This window comes from Oncorhynchus masou, chromosome 22 (assembly GCF_036934945.1).
Source record: "Oncorhynchus masou masou isolate Uvic2021 chromosome 22, UVic_Omas_1.1, whole genome shotgun sequence".
Taxonomy (NCBI): Eukaryota; Metazoa; Chordata; class Actinopteri; order Salmoniformes; family Salmonidae; genus Oncorhynchus; species Oncorhynchus masou.
This window is the reverse complement of record NC_088233.1, coordinates 51,063,063-51,070,414: the sequence shown is the minus strand read 5'-3', so window position 1 is coordinate 51,070,414 and position 7,352 is coordinate 51,063,063. Positions and strand designations below refer to the sequence as shown.

General features: G+C 43.4%; 1 pseudogene; it reads left to right on the top strand.

The window, feature by feature from the left end:
- The first annotated feature begins 1,457 nt into the window (after positions 1-1,457).
- Positions 1,458-3,587, top strand: LOC135509673 (putative nuclease HARBI1; annotated as a pseudogene).
- Positions 3,588-7,352: the final 3,765 nt, after the last annotated feature.

Below are 7,352 nucleotides of genomic sequence, written 5' to 3'. Positions count from 1 at the left end.
TTAATTGGTTGCACAAAGACCAAGCCAGGATGAGCAGACACGGATTCATTAAGCCAGGTGAAACCAATCCTGGATAGGTGCGCGCTCACGGCTCACTCAAATAGACCCCGCCACAGATCACAGATTAACTGATTTACCATGGCAACTAGAGCCGCGTACTTTTCCCCGTCGGAAGCACAAATCCTCATGGAGGCATACGAGGAGGTAAAAGATATAATTAAGAAGAAAGGCAACACCGCCACAGTGATAAAGCAAAGAGAAAAAGCGTGGCAAAGTATTGCAGACCGCCTGAATGCGTAAGTAATGCACAATTACACACTCACCGCTCCGCTGAAACATCACAATTACAATTCAAATATTTAATTCACATCTCCAAAAATGTAGTTGTACTGTAATTATGAAACGGTTAAATATTTAATTGAAATGCACTGCAGATATGAGTGAAATTGTGTAAAGTAACTCCATCACACTGTATAAAGCTATGATAAATTTTTTGATATTTTTACTGAAAACAAGACAAAAATACCAAGTAATTTTTTGCAGTGTGACTCCATTAAATGTGTGTGTGTGTGTAGATTAAACATGAACGGGCCAAAACGGACATGGCAGCAGGTCAAAATCAAATACAAGAACATTCTGCAGAATGGTATGGTCCCTGACTAATATTTAACAAAGCACAAGCATATATTGTACCCAGAAGGTGCCTGCTCACACATTGTCTGTACTGTTTTAGCAGTGAAAAAGAATACCCACAGACAAGGCACGGGTGGTGGGTCACCAAAGGCTGACCTTACCCCAGCAGAGGACATGGCCTTGGAGCTAAATAAAGGCAGGCCCGTCTTAGAGGGGATCCCTGGGGGGAAAGAGACGAGCATAGGTTCCTCCCAAGATGCCACCCGCTTCATTCAAGGTATGTCCTTCCATCTCTACATGGGATACAACCACATTCATATTGAATCAATTTGGACTGTCTGACTTTGGTTTACCTATTGCCTTGCAGTGTCTGGCAGCACTGTGTTCCTGTTAGAGCCACCAGCACAAGCACCAGACGATGCTGATCCAGTGAGTACTCCATCAAAGGCATACTGTAGGCCTGGCATGTCTTGTCTACTAGCTTCAATATGAATCCGATTAAATGTGATAGGGTGAAGGCCCCAGTGCAGCAGCAACAGCACATGATGGAGACTGAGGAGGAGACCATCTCTCTGGATTCCAGAAGGCATGAGGTATCATGTTAAGACTGTGAAAGTACTATTTACTCTACAATGGTGAGGAGTCCTCATCAAAATCAAAAAATCTAATTTATTTTACAGGACCCAGATGCTATACAGTGGGAAAACCAGCCTGGCAACATAGTGCGTATTAATAAAAGGACACCACATCCTGCCAAATTCCAGCTGCGCTAATTGTATTGTGTTCACAGAGCTCACAAGCTATCAGAAAGTTGTAAGGGCGCCAAATAGAACTGGCAGACATAGACATTCAGTACAAGAAGAAAAAGATGGAAAATCTTGCACTGGAGTCCGAAATAAAAAAAGAGGACAATTAGGAAACTGGACCTTGAAATAAAAAAACTTGAGAGGGAGGTGAGATATGCCTTCAATGTACACTGTATGCTAACTGTAACACAAATGTATTAATCATTATTTTTCTTTCCTCCCCCAGCTCCAAGAAGATGACACAGCTCAAAATAAAAATTAGGTATATTCTCGTAAAGTCAAGTGAGCCATGACATATGAGCTCTTATTGTGAGCACACAGGACGGTGGCATCTTTCTAAGGTTTTTTTTATTTTCCCAGCAATCAGTACAACCAAGTCATCGTTATAAGGCATTGCCCTCTTTTGCCCACCCCCAGCACCAGGTGTGGCCACTAGCCTATATGAAGGCCCAAAATTGTGTGTTCCTTTCTGCTCTGACAATGGCATGCCCATTCGTGCGAGATGTGGTGGATGAAGAAGCACTTGTTCTGAGGAGAGCCTTCAGGCGAGAAAGGGTCTTCAGGGACCGGTTGGACCCACTGGCCTTCCCTGATGACCATCTATATGAAAGATACAGGTTTTCTGCAGATGGCATCAGGTATCTATGCAGACTACTGGGTCCCAGGATTAAGCACCGCACTGCACGGAGCCATGCACTGAGTGTGGAGCAAATGGTTTGTGTGGCCTTGCGCTTTTTGCTAGTGGAGCCTTCCTGTACTCAGTGGGGGATGCAGAACAGCTGAACAAGGCCACAATTTGCCGCACAATAAGGAGTGTGTGTCTGGCTATCAAAGCATTAGCAGATGTCTTCATCTCCTTCCCTGGCCACAGAAGACTCTGTGACATCAAAGAGGAGTTCTATAGGATTGCAGGTAAGAGGATCTACAAATTACAGGACAACTGTTAACACATAGTAGGATACTCATTACTTTGTGTGACAGGTTTCCCCAATGTCATTGGTGCAGTGGACTGCACACACAAGGATAAAAGCCCCCTCAGGTGCCCATGAGGCCGATTTTGTGAATAGGAAATCCTTTCACAGCATTAATGTTCAGGTGAACATAACTTTTTGATATTGTCCATTGACGAACACTCTGCATTGCCAGTGATGTGCATTGATTGGTGTAATATTCCTCATCTTATGATTTCAGATGGTCTGCAATGCTGACTGTGTGATCAGCAATGTTGTGGCAAAATGGCCTGGCTCAGTCCATGACTCCAGAATCTTTCGGGCCTCTGAAATCTATCAGTGCCTATCACAAGGTAAGCCACACAACCCCTATTTATAACCATCATGGCTGTGTCAAGAATATCACTGTGTTTATGAGGTAGTAATGATGAGATTTTGTGTTGACAGGTGAATTCTCTGGTGTGTTGCTGGGAGACAGGGGTATGGCTGCCAGCCTTTTCTCCTGACACCTTTCACAGACCCCCAGGAAGCACAGCAGGCCTACAACCATGCCCATGCCAGGACCAGGGCCAGAGTTGAAATGACCTTTGGCCTCCTGAAGGCACGCTTTCACTGCCTTCACAAATTAAGGGTCAGCCCTGTTAGGGCATGTGATATTACTGTGGCTTGTGCTGTCCTCCACAATGTGGCCTGCCTGAGGAAGGAGAGGGCCCCCAGAGTGCCACCAGCCATGGACTGGGACAATCCGGCAATCTTCCCTGATGACGACAGTGGTCGGCTGCTGAGGGACCAATATGTGTTGAATTATTTTACTTAGTATGTGTGCTTTCAATTTTGGTTAAATATGTCCTGCGGTGGCAGAGGAATTTGGGTTTTTTTGGGTTCGTTTTTTGACGAATTTGGCCTCTTATGATGTTTGTGCGGTATACTGTGTGTAATACAAGGCTGCAGGGAGGCTACTGCATCCATTCATTTGTCTGTTCAGTTGATGTTTATGGATTTGTCCTGCATTTATTTTAGTGTGCAGACATGCAGGGTGTGTTATATACAGACCTTTGAATGTGTATGTATCATTTTGTATAATATGCTTGGATTCTGTGCTTTCCATCTTGTAGAGTCACTGTGACTTCAGTTTCGAAAGGAGCTGATGGTTTACCTGCTTTGTTTTGTCCTTATTCAATAAAGGAACATAATGTTACACATTGTGTTTTTATATTCATATGGAATGTGTATTTGTTTATATGACAGAGTACTAGGGCCACACTGAAGAAAAAGGATAAAGTCATACATTTATGAGGCTGGTTCTTTCTGCAGAAAAGCTACATATTGTTTTTACAGTTTTGATACTTATGACAATGTGATACTTAATATTCTGGCACATCAGCATGTCTTTGTTTATGAAACCATACTGAAGTACAATTTCACTGAAATGCCCCACATCTGTCATTTTAACAACTGTCCTCCTTTAAAACAACTGGTTACAATATTATGACTTGTGTTTTTTTCCCTCTGTGGCCCTAATATTCTATCATTTTATATATAGCCTTATAGTCTATGGGAAACTGTAAATTATCTAATGATAGCAACATCTAAAAATCATTTTTTATCCAAAATCATTGAAATTAATGATCACAAACGTTTAAATAATAACAGTGGGTCTAGTTATGTGATAACAATGTATAGTGAGCAGTGAAATAACTATTGGTTTCCATTTGTGGTGACTGCTGACTGACATTAGGGATGAGATTAAATAGATCCTGGAATTTAGCCTGGTCTGGAGCAGGCTAGCTCCACAGAATAAATCTCCATGGTAATTTATACCATAACATATCCTCCTGCCCCCTATCCATCTTTAGTGCAACCGGATTACGGATCAATTGAGCCAGGATCACCAAGATATCCTGGCTTAATCCCTTATCCTAGTTTTGTGCAACAGGCCCCAGCTCCCTGCTGTTTCATTACATTATTTTGAAATGCCATAAATCTTAAGAGCTACTGCAAGCTCTTTAGTTTATATTCTTGAATAATGTTCAGCACGGTACAGCTCCTGTAACGACAGTTATTTGTAACGAGTGCACTGTGTGTTTTGGGAAACTGGTGTGACATCTTCGGACATTTATTTTTACGATGCATTGTTGAAACACTCGTAAACCTAAAGTACTGACGGATTTTGTCCAACAAGGCGCCACACCAGGGGTGCGTTCAGTTCGCTTAAATGTTTGTTAGGTTGCGGAACACCTTGTACTGAACGACACATTTTCCCCAAAACATTATTGTACGTTCTTGAACATACTTTGAGATACGCTTGCTCGGTTCAGTGGGTGTACCGGAGTGTGTCTTGAAGCAATGAGTGACGTATTTAAAAGGGCAGCGGTGCATTTTGAACCCCCTACCCTCCCCGTTTTTAAACTGGTTGAATAGTACAACAGTTTCCGTTCAATTGAATGTACTATTACGTTTTTATGTACTGAACCCCTGACAAACGGCTGATTCATCGGTTCAGTGATTGCCCCTCTTTCACACCAGCTGCCAAATGAACCCTGATTCAGATGACCATCCTACCCGTGCTTGATTGCGGAGACGTAATTTATGGATCGGCAGGTAAGGGTGCCCTAGAGCAGCTTGATGTTCTTTACCATTCGGCCATCATATTTACCACCGATGCTCCTTTATAGGACACATCACAGCACTCTGTGAACTGGTCATCTCTGTATACCCATCGCAAGACCCACTGGTTGATGCTTATTTATAAAACCCTCTTAGGCCTCACTTCTCTTGTCAGTTCGATGCGGCAAGCGACTTCAACGAGTTAATTCAAAGACTCAATCATGTACACTCTCATTGACAGGTGTGGCTGCTTAGTGTGATGTGTTGTCTCTACCGTCTTGCCCAATAATGTTTGTACCATGTTTTGTGCTGCTGCCTCCATGTCATGTTGCTGCCATGCTATGTTGTTTTGTGTCTCTTTATGTAGTTTTGTGGTGTCTCTCGTCGTGGTGTGTAATATATAACACATGTAATATATATGATATACACGTGTTTATCCCAGCACCGTCCCGGCAGGAGGCCTTTTGGTAGGCCATCACTGTAAATAAGAAATTGTTAACTGACTGACCTAGTTAAATAAAAATTGCCTGAATTCAACACACCTGGTTTCCAGGTTTGTTAAATCAAAAGCATGAACTAACTGTGACACAAACTAAGGAGTTGAACTGTTCAGCAGCATGTGCAGTAAACACTAACATGGCTTTGGTGATGAAAGGTGCATCATGCATTTATTGTAATCTCCCCAACAGGCCACTGCATGCTGTGACATGGGCCTGGATGGTCACACATCTTCTTCAAGCTGCCTGACTGAATACTGTAGCCTTCAGTGGTACCGGAAGCCAGGGCCTTATCTGGGAGTACAGCAACAGTCTCTCAAATTCATACAAATGGCTACAGTCACTGACTTGTATTCACTTGTCCCATTCTAAAGTCTTGTCTGGGATATACAGTTGAAGTCGGAAGTTTACATACACCTTACCCAAATACATTTAAACTTTTTTTTTTTACAATTCCTGACATTTTAATCTGAGTAAAAATTCCCAGGCTTATGTCAGTTTGGATCATCACTTTTATTTTAAGAATGTGAAATGTCAGAATAATAGTAGATAATGATTTATTGCTTGTGCCTCTAGTTCTGACAATGCAGTAATAACCAACGAGTAACCTAACAGTCCCACAACAACTACCTTATACACACAAGTGTAAAGGGATAAAGAATATGTACATACAAATATCTGAATGAGGGATGGTACAGAACGGCATAGGCAAGATGCAGTAGATGTTATCGAGTACATATACATATGAGATGAGTAATGTAGGGTATGAAAACATAAAAGTGGCATAGTTTAAAGTGGCTCGTGATACATTTTTTACGTCAATTTTCCATTATTGAAGTGGCTGGAGTTGAGTCAGTATGTTGGCAGCAGCCACTCAATGTTAGTGGTGTCTGTTTAACAGTCTGTTTTTCAGTCTTTCGGTCCCAGCTTTGATGCACCTTTACTGACCTCGCCTTCTGGATGATAGCGGGGTGAACAGGCGGTGGCTCGGGTGGTTGTTTTCCTGTTGATAATCTTTGTGGCCTTCCTGTGACATCAGGTGGTGTAGGTGTCCTGGAGGGCAGGTAGTTTGCCCACGGTGATGCGTTGTGCAGACCTCACTACCCTCTGGAGAGCCTTACGGTTGTGGGTGGAGCAGTTGCCGTACCAGGTGGTGATACAGCCCGACAGGATGCTCTCGATTGTGCATCTGTAAAAGTTTGAGTGCTGTTGGTGACAAGCCAAATTTCTTCAGCCTCCTGAGGTTGAAGAGGCGCTACTGCGCCTTCTTCACCATGCTGTCTGTGTGGGTGGACCAATTCAGTTTGTCCGTGATGTGTACGCCGAGGAACTTAAATTTCTACCCTCTCCACTACTGTCCCGTCGATGTGGATAGGGGGGTTCTCCCTCTGCTGTTTCCTGAAGTCCACGATCATCTCCTTTATTTTGTTGACATTGAGTGTGAGGTTATTTTCCTGACACCACACTCGGGAGGGCCCTCACCTCCTCCCTGCACGACGTCTCGTCGTTGGTAATCAAGCCTACCACTGTAGTGTCGTCCGCAAACTTGATGATTGAGTTGGAGGCGTTTATGGCCACGCAGTTATGGGTGAACAGAGAGTACAGGAGAGGGCTCAGAACGCACCCTGTGGGGCCCCAGTGTTGAGGATCAGCGGGGTGGAGATGTTGTTACCTACCCTCACCACCTGGGGGTGGCCTGTCAGGAAGTCCAGTATCCAGTTGCACAGGGCGGGGTCGAGACCCAGGGTCTTGAGCTTGATGACGAATTTGGAGGCAAAAAATATTCAGTAGTTCCTCCCGACTGTATGTAATGAAACCTAAGATTACCTGGAATACCAATGTAAGAAATAACACGTAAA